We start from the raw sequence: 12,203 nt of genomic DNA on the forward strand, positions 1-12,203 counted from the left end.
TAAATGAACCTATAATCATATGTTACCATGCACTAGAATCTCTCTATTACAAAATCCCAATTCGAGCTGGAGTCATGGTTTATGTCAAACCCCATTTGCTATGAATATTATGTTCTCTTTTAATTCCAGTTCTTGATTAAAAAGATTTTCTCATCAGAAACTCTTTTCTGATTAAATCTATTTGTCCTGGCTAGGAACTTGAAACATCAAGAACAATTAAATGAACATAGAATTTTATCCCTATTTACGTAGAGCAACAGATTCAATCTTGATCGACACCTACCTCCATATATAACTAGTAGGAGCCAACACATGCCCATATACCCATACACAGTACAAGTAGAAAGCAATATCAAACTCAAACCACCTATATACAAGATAAATGTGCTATCTCAGGTCAAAGATTATATGCACTGATATGATTTATGACAATGCATTGACAAGAGTAAACTCCATGTGCTTGTTATAAATGTCACTGGTTCGGCCTACTTATCATGCATAAGTGCCTATCATGTTTGTTATATGGCATGAGACTCACCATTCCATCTTATTTATATCTTATATAAATACATTAGGAACAAACATGAATACAATCTTTCTGGATAAGTCATGTCATGTGTTAAGTATCCTCGATTGTGAACTAATTTATGATACTGTATGCTAGAAATACTGTCACTCATATTCTTAACAACTTAAGAATAAAATTTTTAACAAAATATCAATGGACCCTTTCTATTACACATAAATATATTATGTAAATGGAAAAGTGAAAATGCCTTTTATTAATAAAACATATATAAGATACATACTAAATGATATGCTCTAGGGCATACTACTAACACTATCTTTCTGGGATAAATGTAATGTCCTTCTGTAGTAATAGAATGGTAAGGGATATTTTTTTGTTCTTCATCAATAGGAGTGATCATTAGTGACTGAAAGATAGGAGGAGTGCTTGTAGAACTCTGAGGAGGCTAAAATTTAGTTCGGACAGTGTCGTCTGTCTGTCGATGAAATGATGACTCTATAGACTAGATGTAACACCCTCCCTGTAGCAACTCTATACACTCTACTGTTCCGGTGACCATTGTCGGTCCGGATAGCTAGAACATCTAGAAAAATATTTAAACTAAAGTGAGGAACCATAATTAACTCAAATATTAACAAGAAAAATTTAGAAAAAAAATTTTAGAAATAAAATACAACCAAGTTAAATGAGCCAGTGCCCTAGCGATGGGTAACCTAGTGGGAAGTTGCGGTTCTCGCAACTAGGAGCTCTAGGCCCAGGAGAAAATTCATAAAATAATTTTTGGGACTCTAGAGAAGAAGGGTCATTGAGGTTCCTATGGCATTAGAGTACCAAGAAAATGCTTAGAAAAATTTTTCAATCGGTACAGACAATTTTGGTCTGTTAAGCCAAACGGAGGGCATTTTGGTCAATTCACCTTCAGAGGTGATTTTTGGCTGACTCGTCCAGTTAAGTAAATAATTATTATGATACAAAATGTGAATAAATATTGCTAAAAATTAAATTGAAAATAAGTAGAGAAGAAAAGAATAAGAAATGAGATAAAAGGGCCATTTATGACATCATTATGATGTCATTAGCAAATTCCACCAATCACATTTAACAAACATTTAAATTAACTAATAAAAAGGGAAAAGAATACAACAAAAAAATTAAATCAAAGTCAGCAGCCATCTCCTTCTCCAAACAGCAGTTTCCCTCTCCTCCCACCCAAACCTCCATTAAAAACACTCCAAAGCTTCATTAGCTCACCAAATTTCACTTGAAACCCTAACCTAGCTTCACAAAAAATTAACCTAGCAACTTGAACAACCTCTAGGCAGCCAAAACAGGAAGAAAAAAAGAAGTTTGGGTAGCTTGAAATTCTGCTCCATTCAAGGTTAGTGTCCAATTCTTGTTCCTTTTGCTTTAATTCATGTTCAATGGCATGAATGGTGTAGGAATTATAAGAAAATAACACAAAAATGTGAGTATGTGCACCTTACAAATTTCAGAAGCTAGGGTTAGTTAGGGTTTGATGATTTTGCTTGATAGAAAAATAGTTATGAGCAGCCTTTGATAGTGGATGGGTGATTGAACATAGTTAAGTAGGTGAAATGCAAGATTTGTGCATGTATGAACATGAAAAAAAATTGGACACTTGAACAATTTTAGGGTTTGCTCATGTGATGGTTCATTAACCTTGTAATGGTCAATTAGTGACCATTTGAATGTGTATGATGAGGAAATGAAGTGAGTTAAGGCTTGGCAATTGTGTATGAGTGAGCTGCCTTGGCTGACCTATAGGACTGAGCATGAGTCCAGCAGGTTTGTGCAGCTATAAATGGAGTTGTAGAGGTTCAATTGGTGCAAGGCTAATTGGACATGAAACTAGACACATAATGGCACAACTTTGGTGAAGAAACCCTGGCCAGAAAACCAAACCAAGTTGACCTAAAAATTGCCCAAATCTGGGTGACTTGCATTCTGCCTGGGCAAAATGACCAAATGAACAGTGTCCATTCATTTGGTCATAACTCAGTGTAAAAAGGTCCAATTGACCTGAACTTTTACCAAAAAAAAAAGCTGATACATATACCTACAACTTTCATGAAGAACACAAATCTAAATTCTGATCATAACTTAGTCAAATTGCCAACCAAACTTAGGTTACCAAATCTAGCAAAACCAGTTTTGCCCAGAATTTTGGATTCTGTCCAATCCGGCCAGTTATGGTGTTTAGGCCATAACTTGAGCTACAAAACTCCAAATGGAGTGATTCAAAAAAGGAAATGTAACTAGACAAAAAAAGAAACAACTTTCATGAAGACAATTTTGCCAAATTTCTACTGTAAAAATGACCAATGGAATAGTAAACACAAGGCTTGAAATCTGAAAAATTTTGAACAAGTAGCACTAAGCTTAGAAATAGTATTGGCAACCAATACCAACAATTTTAGAATGCAAAATGTGGGATGTTGGGAGTATTAGAACTAATGTACCTATAGTCTATGCAAAAGTCAACATTTTAGTTGACTAATAAAATGAATAGTAACAACTAAACTTAAATTTCAAGAATTGTACAATTTAAAAGTGTAACATGCCCTAGTACACCTAGCAAGATTGGTTTGGATAGGTTGGCATGCCAATAGGGTTCGATTAAGCGATCGCCCATGGTATTATGCCATTCTGATTTCATGGCTTTTAGCTATTCGATGTTATGTTGATACTTGGCCTTGTGCTTAATGTTATTACTGCTTATTAGCTATTACATTTGCACAGGAGATACATATGTGACCGATGGTGTGACGGCCCGAGGTACTTGATACCCAGTGCCAGTTTACCCATTTATCCAGTTCAGTCATCTAGTATAGGTTACTTGGGCAACTAAAAATAGAAGTGGATAAATTTAATGAAATTATGAATATAACAAATACAAAATAAATAAGATTACCAATAATGATCGAAAAATTATCTGCATAAGACATCAGAACATGCACTGCATATTTTTTTCTATTATTTCTTTTTATTTTATTATTGACACCACTAAGCATTATTGCTTAGCGCGTTGCTTTATGCCATGCGTAGGTTCTGGAGAGATCGATCGAGAGCCTAGAAGACCACAGACTGGGTGAGATCCTCTGCAGCTCTGCATAGTGTCCATGTCACCTTACCGTCATCAGTGCATTGGTAGGACATTAGTTTTTATTTTGGTATTTTGTAATTAACTTTTATTTTCTCATATATAATTAAGACTTATGTAATGTATTTTGATATTAATGTAAATAGTGGAAATTGTGTTTATGAATGGAACATTGAGTATTTATTTATGACTTGTATATGAATATTATGTGAAATGAATGAATGAGAAATGGAAATATTGTTGAAAAATATTGAGACATTGTTGATGAAATGAAGTTTGGGAATGATAGAAAATTTTGGAAGTGCTTTTCACAGGTTCCGAATAACTGTTTTATCCATTTTTAGCCGGCGCTCTGTCGGATTTTTTATAAAATTTGCAGAACCTCAAATAAATTATAATTTCAATAAATGACTTAAATGAATTATATCTTACAAATTATGCTTCATAACTTTGAAAAAAATTAAATTATGAAGGATAAAAAATGATTGAAATAAAATAGGGTGTTCTGGTACGCTGTGTGACATATCTTACTCGGCTATATTGTAGACGGGTAAGGGGTGTCACATTTAGTGGTATCAGAGCACGGTTTAGGTGTTTCTGGGCCTAGATTGAGTCCATACCATGCATTGCATTTGTAAGAGTCGAGGTGACACTAATGCAGATCTGTTTGTCTTTGTTATTTTGAATAGGATATGGACCCTACATCACAGAGGGCAGTTGAGGAGGAAGTGGAGAGTCATGCTCCACCTGCAGCAGCTGAGATTGGGGGTAGGGAGAACCTGCTCCGCCAGCTTAAGCAGAGCCTACTCAGCCCCCACAGGCCATGTTCCAGCAAATGGCCGAATTCTTCAGATTAATGGTTGGGGTAATGCCACCACCACCACCACCTCCACAGCAGAATTCACACCTGGAAAGACTGAGAAAATTTGGAGCAGTGGATTTCTTTGGCAAGAGAGAAGATGATTCTGTTGCAGCCGAAAATTGGTTAAACAGAACAGGAAGGGTTTTAAAACAACTCCACTGCACTCCAGAGCAAAATCTAAAAGTTGTTGTATCTCTATTGCAAGATGATGCATATGAATGGTGGGATACGGTGTCTAGTGAAGTACAGCCAGAAGTAATAACTTGGGACTTCTTTTTCTCATAATTCAAAAAAAACTATGTGGGTAGTGTATACCTAGAAGAGAGAATAAGAGAGTTTATTAACTTGAGGCAGAGGCAGTGTGATGGTGAGTATGAAAAGGAATTTGTCAGACTAAGCCGCTATGGAAGGGAGATGGTCCCTAATGAAGCCGAAAGGTGTAAGAGATTTGAAGAGGGATTAAATGAAAACATAAAGATCATGATAACTGCTTTGGGAATTACAGACTTCACTAAGTTAGTGGAAGCTGCATTAAAAGTGGAGAAAGTGAGAATAAGTGAGCAAATCAGAAGAGAGAGACAGCAGAAGAGGGGCTCGGGTCAGTCTAGCTCATCTCCTACACTAGGAAAGAAGTTCAAAGGTCCACCTGCAAAGAGTTCAGGTCAACCACAAGGTCAGGGTCAGTCCCAGGGACCCAGGCCATAGTTTACCCCTAGGAGAGGTCAGTCCACACCATCAGTGGGCAGCTCTTCAGGGACGGGGTTCAGGGGACCAGCCCGAGCATCTTCTGCATGTCCACATTGCCTAAAGTGGCATAAGGGGGAGAGTTGGAGAGTGATGGGTGCCTGCTTAAGGTGTGGGTCGACAAAGCATCAGCTGAGGAACTATCCACGCAGAACTACTACAGCTGCTCCAACACAAACAGACAGACCTGCTTCTGCACCACAAAGGGGTAGGAAATCTAGCAAATCTGAGGCAGTAGGACCATCACAGTGCGCATCTGAGCCGAGAGAGGCACGAGGCGGACCACCTGCCAGAGCTTATGCCATGAGAGCTCAGGAGGAGCAAGATGCCTCGGACGTCGTCAGGGGTACGTTCTCCCTCTACAATACATCTGTGCATGCATTGGTGGATCCAGGATCCATTCATTCATACATCTGCATCAACCTACCTGTAGAAAGGGGGATATTAGTAGGGGATAGTGACCAAGACATTTTGGTCACTAATCCATTGGGCCACAGTGTAGTGGTGAACAAAGTATACAAGGGTTGCCCATTAAGGATTCAGGGGTATGAATTCTTGGCAGACCTGATTGAGTTGCCTTTCCATGAGTTTGACATGATTTTAGGAATGGACTGGTTGTCATGTCATCAGGCAATGGTTGATTGTAAGTTGAAGAGGATCACATTGAAAACTCCTGAGGTTAATGAGAATACAGATATGGGGGAAGGGACAGATTTCTTGTCCAATGTCATCTTAGCCACAGTTGCAAGAAAACTGATAAGAAAAGGCTGTGAAGCCTACCTAGCACATGTGGTGGACACTAGGCAGGCTAAGCCAGATCTGTGTGACATACCCACGGTAAGAGACTTCCCAGATGTGTTCCCTGAAGAATTGATTGGATTGCCACCAGAAAGGGAAGTCGAATTTGCTATTGAGATACTGCCGGGTACAGCACCAATCTCTATTGCTCCTTATAGGATGGCACTCACAGAATTGAAAGAACTAAAAATCCAGTTACAAGAGTTACTGGATAAGGGGTTCATACACCCTAGTGTGTCACCATGGGGAGCTCCAGTGCTGTTTATGAAAAAGAAGGATGGGACTTTGAGGTTATGCATCAATTACTGGCAGTTGAATAAAGTAACTATGAAGAATAAATATCCATTGCCTAGAATTGATGATCTGTTTGATCAGTTAAAGGGAGCAAGAATATTTTCCAAAATTGATCTCAGATCAGGGTATCATCAGTTGAGGGTGAAGGATGCAGATGTGCCAAAGACTGCATTCAGGACCCGGTATGGACATTATGAGTTCCTAGTGATGCCCTTTGGCCTAACAAATGCACCAACAGCATTCATGGACCTTATGAACCGTATCTTCCATCCATACCTAGATCGGTTCGTAGTGGTCTTTATTGATGATATTTTGGTGTATTCCAAGACCAGGGAAGAACATGATGAGCATTTGAGGATTGTTCTGCAAACCTTGAGAGAAAAGAAGCTGTATGCTAAGTTGTCCAAGTGTGACTTTTGGTTGAATGAGATTGCATTCCTTAGACACATAATATCAGCTGATGGGATTAGAATGGATCCCAAGAAGATAGAAGCAGTGATGGAATGGAAGCCTCCCAGGAATACAACTGAGGTCAGAAGTTTCTTGGAGCTAGCTGGGTATTACAGAAGATTTGTGAAGGGATTTTCCTTAATAGTTGCTCCAATGACCAAGTTGTTACACAAGAATGCTAGATTTGACTGGAATGACAAGTGTCAAACCAGTTTTGAGAAGTTCAAGACTATGTTGACAGAGGCACTAGTGTTAACACAGCCAGTGTCAGGAAAGGACTTTGTGGTCTACAGTGATGCCTCTCATAATGGGTTAGGGTGTGTATTGATGGAAAAGGGGAAGGTGGTCGCTTATGCATCCAGGCAGCTAAGGCCACATGAACAAAATTACCCTACCCATGATCTAGAACTTGTAGCAATTATCTTCGCACTGAAGATATGGAGGCACTACTTGTATGGTGAAAAGTGCTACATTTACACAGACCACAAAAGTCTGAAATACTTACCAACCCAGAAGGAGCTCAACCTTAGACAAAGGCGATGGATTGAGTTCCTGAAGGACTATGATTGTGAGATTGACTACCATCCTGGGAAGGCAAATGTAGTTGCCGATGCTTTGAGCAGAAAATCCATCACATCTTTGAGATCATTGAATGCCCATCTATCCTTGGCTTGAGATGGAGCTATTTTGGCTGAGTTGCAAGTGAGGCCAAACCTGCTACAGCAGATTTTAGATGGGCAGAAGGCAGATGAAAAGTTAATGACTATTATGAGCAAAATCTCAGAAGGGAAAGCAATTGACTATGAGGTGAAAGCAGATGGGTGTCTGTACTACAAAAGAAGAGTATGTGTACCAGATGATGGGGAATTGAAAGCTAGCATTCTGAAAGAGGCACACACGAGTGTTTATGCTATGCACCCAGGAAGTACAAAAATGTATCATGATCTGAAGCTTCATTATTGGTGGCCTGGTATGAAAAAGGACATAGCTGACTATGTGACCAAATGCTTGACATATCAGCAAGTCAAGGCAGAATATCAAGTTCCATCGAGTTTGCTACAGCCTATACGCATACCTGAATGGAAATGGGATCGGTTCACCATGGATTTTGTAAGTGGTCTACCTCTCACCTAGAAGAAGCATGACGCAGTGTGAGTGATAGTAGATAGATTGACGAAGTTAGCACACTTTCTGCCAGTTAGGACTGACTACTCACTGGAGAAGTTAACAGAATTGTATATCAGTGAGATAGTTAGACTGCATGGAATCCCACTTTCCATCATATCTAATTGAGACCCAAGGTTTACATCGAGATTTTGGAAGAAGTTGCATGAATCCTTAGGTACACAACTCCACTTCAGCACAGCTTTCCATCCTCAGATGGATGGGCAATCAGAAAGAGTAATCCAGGTAAACAATTGAAACCAATTGAACTAACACAAATATTGAACTGAAATGATAATAATAACACGAAATATATGTCAGGTCCTTGAGGATATGCTGAGGAGTTGTGTCATTGAATTTGAGGGAAGTTGGGATAGATACCTCCCACTGGCAGAATTTGCATACAATAATAGCTACAAAGCTAGCATCCAAATGGCCCCGTATGAAGCGCTGTATGGGAGGAAATGTAGAACTCTAGTGTGCTGGACTGAATTGGGTGAAGATAAACTGGTAGGGCCAAACCTGGTGAAATAGACTGAGGAGAAGGCAAAGATAATCAAAGCCAATCTGAAGGTTGCCTCAGAATGACAAAAATTGTCACACCTTACCCCTCCGTAAGGCATAGCATGCTCCCGTAGAATACTTAATGAACTACCGAACTTCACCTACCGATAACTCATTAAGTACCCTACAAGGGATTTTAAAACAATTTTCTTACATTTTGGAAGTGGTGAGCATTTTGGTAAGAATTAAAAACCATTTATTCAAAGTTTAAATACTAGTAAAAATTTTTGTCCATTCAAATTTTGTCGCAAATTTTATAAAAATTTTGACAGAGTTCCCTCTGTATTTTGAAAAACCAGTTCTTCAAATACCTGTAAAAAGCACTTCCAAACATATTTCACAACTCCCAACCACCAATAATTCTCAAATCAACTCAATCAAGGCACTTCAAATAATTTCACAATACAAATCAAGATTTCTCATCTCAAAGTATTTAATATCTTCATTTACAAAACATAAAGTAGAAAATTCATGTTTACAAATATTAAATTTACATAAACAAACCCAAAATAATATTATTACAATTTATTTACAACTGCTCAATTTACATTGATACTTATGACATTACAGTATTTACATCAAAATAACCATAAGGGTATAAAATAATACCCGTACAAAAAGGGATCAAAAAGATCTTGTCAATTCCATGACTCACTCTGCTGCTTTCTCCTTGCTTTTATCTGCATGACAAGAATTAAACTATCGCTGAGTATAAACATACTCAGTGGTGCACAATAAAGATTTAAAATGTGATACATAAATCATTTATTGATGAAACATAATTTGAATACTTCACAATCACATTTCACAAATATCAAGCTCATAACAACTCATTTGTCAAATAATATATTAAACAATAGTTTAGTCAAACAATTGCATAAACACAGTGTTGCCAAAGTCGTACACAACTTAAGCCATGACACAAAATTTCCGATCAATGCCGTGTTGTACACCACGACAAAGCAATCTCAACCCCATTAATCGAAACCAATGAGGGAGGTGGCTAGCTAGCTAATGAGTACTCATCCGATCTACAACCTCAACTGGCAAGCCAGAGAGGGAGGAAAATAAACGATCTCAACCCCATAAATGGAGGAGGAATAATAAGTAACTGTCATGCTAAGTGTGAATCAAAAATTCATTTCAAACATTTCATTCAAATATTGCATACAAAAATCAATCCATTTCCAAAGTTACAATTTGATCGCAAGGTGGCAACACAAAAGTTCATAAATTCATAATGCGTAATAAATCAATTTTTCAAGGATAAAATGCTTAAATAGGGTTTATTGTGCACAAACCTCAAGCGAGTCGTCCCTTAGCCTCGACTCGTTTCCTCGGGTTCCTTCCCGATATTCTTTTCAACTGAAACACAAAATTTTACAATGTTTCATTACTAGAACTTAACATAAATTCCAAAATGAATTTTAACTTCGCATTTACCTATTTCTAACGTGTTAAATTCGACGTTCTCGAAATTTTGTGTTTCGAGTTACTATTCACTGCACTATTTAAGTCAAATAATTGACTTTCTAAGGATTAATAGGTATGAGAACTCCAACTTCACCCACATACCACATTTTGGTCACCAAACTTGTTGGTTTTGGTCATTTGTTTAAAGCTTAGGTCATTTTGGCAAAATTGCCAATTTTCGGTTTTGGTTCTCCGAAGTTGCACTGTTCCATTGGTCGATCTACTGTTGGAATTTGTCAAAACTTCCTTCATAGAAAATGTTCCTTATTGTCTTAAGTGTATTCTCATTTTTGGATCACCTCAATCGGAGTTTTGTAGCTCAAGTTATGGCCAAAATAAGTTTACTGTTCACGTGTCTTCGTTCATACTGAGATTTTGGTGCTGGCAGATTTTTGGTCCAACTTTGGTTAATAATTTGATCAAGTTAAGTTCATAATTTGGTCTCACTTTCTTCATATGAAATGTTGTAATATGTCTTACGTTTCCATCGGTTCAAGAATCGCCTAAATCCGAGTTTTCTAGAGGGAGTTATAGCTATCCAAACCTTGCTGCTCAACTGAAAATCTGCAGAGTTGCAGTACAGTAATTTAATTTTGCTCAATGATTTTGAAAGGGTTAATGGCCTAATTTGGGTTGGTGTTCTTCATGAAAGTTTTAGGTCTATATCATATCTAATTGCTGGTAAAATTTCAGGTCAATTTGACCTACCTAGCTCGAGTTATGACCAAATGAACAGTTACTGTTCATTTGGTCAGTCTGGTGCAGGGCAGCCTGCTATCAACTCACTTTGGTCAATTGTTTCACCAACTTTTGGTCAGTTTTTGGTCATGGTTCCTTAATGAAAGTTGTGCTCTTTTATGTCTATTTTCATCTCCAATTGGTGGCATATCCATTAGGCTTGTAAAATTTGAGTTTTGGTCCTTCAAAGTAGGTTTGGTCATGCTGCCAGCAGCATGACCATTGACCTACGAATTTAGCTAAATTTTCCACCATTCCCACACAACTTATTTGGTCATAATTGACCATTAATTCATGTCACAATAGGTTAAACATGCCATTTATGCATTTCTTCAAATTTTAGTTCACTAACCCTAACATTCAAACCCTAATCTCACTAATTCATTGTGTTTAACTACTTTCAAAGCCTTAAACCATAATAACTCAACTACTTAAGGTTCATATACTCATACACACCTTTAAGTCCATCAAATTCATACACACACATCAAAACCCTAGCTGGATGAATTTGTCTTTAATCCTCCCACCATTAATTTCTTTTCATTTTAAGTATATTCCTAGGTTAATTAAGCTATAAACATAACTAAATCAACTAACAATTCAAGTTTAGTTTACTAACCTTGTGTGCAGAATTTCTTCTCCCTTTTCTTCAAATTTTTCTTCTTTCTTTTCTTTGAATCCTCTTTCCTAGTTGTCCAAACAACATCTAGTTATGGTAGGACAATTGGCCATGGTTGGATTTTGGTTCTTCAAGCTCAAAAATGAGCTTTCATGGTGGTTTTGGTGTGGGAGAGAGAGAGTGACGTTTTTTTGAAGAAGATTTGTGTTTTAATTTTTTTTTTCTTTTCTTTTCTTTATCTTATGGAAGACCACAATTCCCAATTTAATAATTCACTAAATTAATTTGTTTATGACATCATTCATGATGTCATCAACTTTGACTTTTCCATCTTCTTCCTCTTTTTTTATTTATTTTTTCTATTAGTTCTTTAATTTAATTCTCTATTCAAATTTTCTTTTCTTCGATTTTATTTGTGATTAGGTCGAGTCACTCTCGGGTCAATTGACCAAATCGCCCCTCACCGGTTCATCGGTTTGCAAATAATCCAATATTTCTTCCGGCTCACGACCTAATTATTTGGTCGGCTTAACAGCTTCTTTCGTGATTTTCTCTTTTCCACTTGTGTTCATAAGGGTCCTAAGGATGCAGCGTCACTTTTACGGTTCGAAATTTGAGTTTAAAATGACTTCAGCTGCGTTCAGGAGGTCACTCATCGCTGTGACTCTACTGCTTTAACCTCTTATGTTCTGTTTTTCTTATTTATAGTTAACTAATTAAACATTACTAATTATTTGTGTTTATGGCTTCTCAAGTTGTCTTAAGTGTGGCCCTAATCCCATTAATTGTCCGGACCGACACCGGTCACCGGAACAGTGAAATATACCAGGCTATGCAAACGGGGTGT

At 37.5% G+C, this 12,203-nt stretch overlaps 1 long non-coding RNA gene across 1 annotated transcript; it reads right to left on the reverse strand.

Annotated features, from left to right (window-relative positions):
* Nucleotides 1–9,179: 9,179 nt before the first annotated feature.
* Nucleotides 9,180–11,551, reverse strand: LOC131171273 (uncharacterized). The gene is made up of 3 exons (XR_009141838.1): nt 11,357–11,551; nt 9,828–9,891; nt 9,180–9,206 (listed from the first exon to the last, which is right to left on the reverse strand). It is a non-coding gene; the product is annotated as an uncharacterized LOC131171273 (long non-coding RNA).
* Nucleotides 11,552–12,203: the final 652 nt, after the last annotated feature.

This window comes from Hevea brasiliensis, chromosome 12 (genome assembly GCF_030052815.1).
Source record: "Hevea brasiliensis isolate MT/VB/25A 57/8 chromosome 12, ASM3005281v1, whole genome shotgun sequence".
NCBI classification, from domain to species: Eukaryota; Viridiplantae; Streptophyta; class Magnoliopsida; order Malpighiales; family Euphorbiaceae; genus Hevea; species Hevea brasiliensis.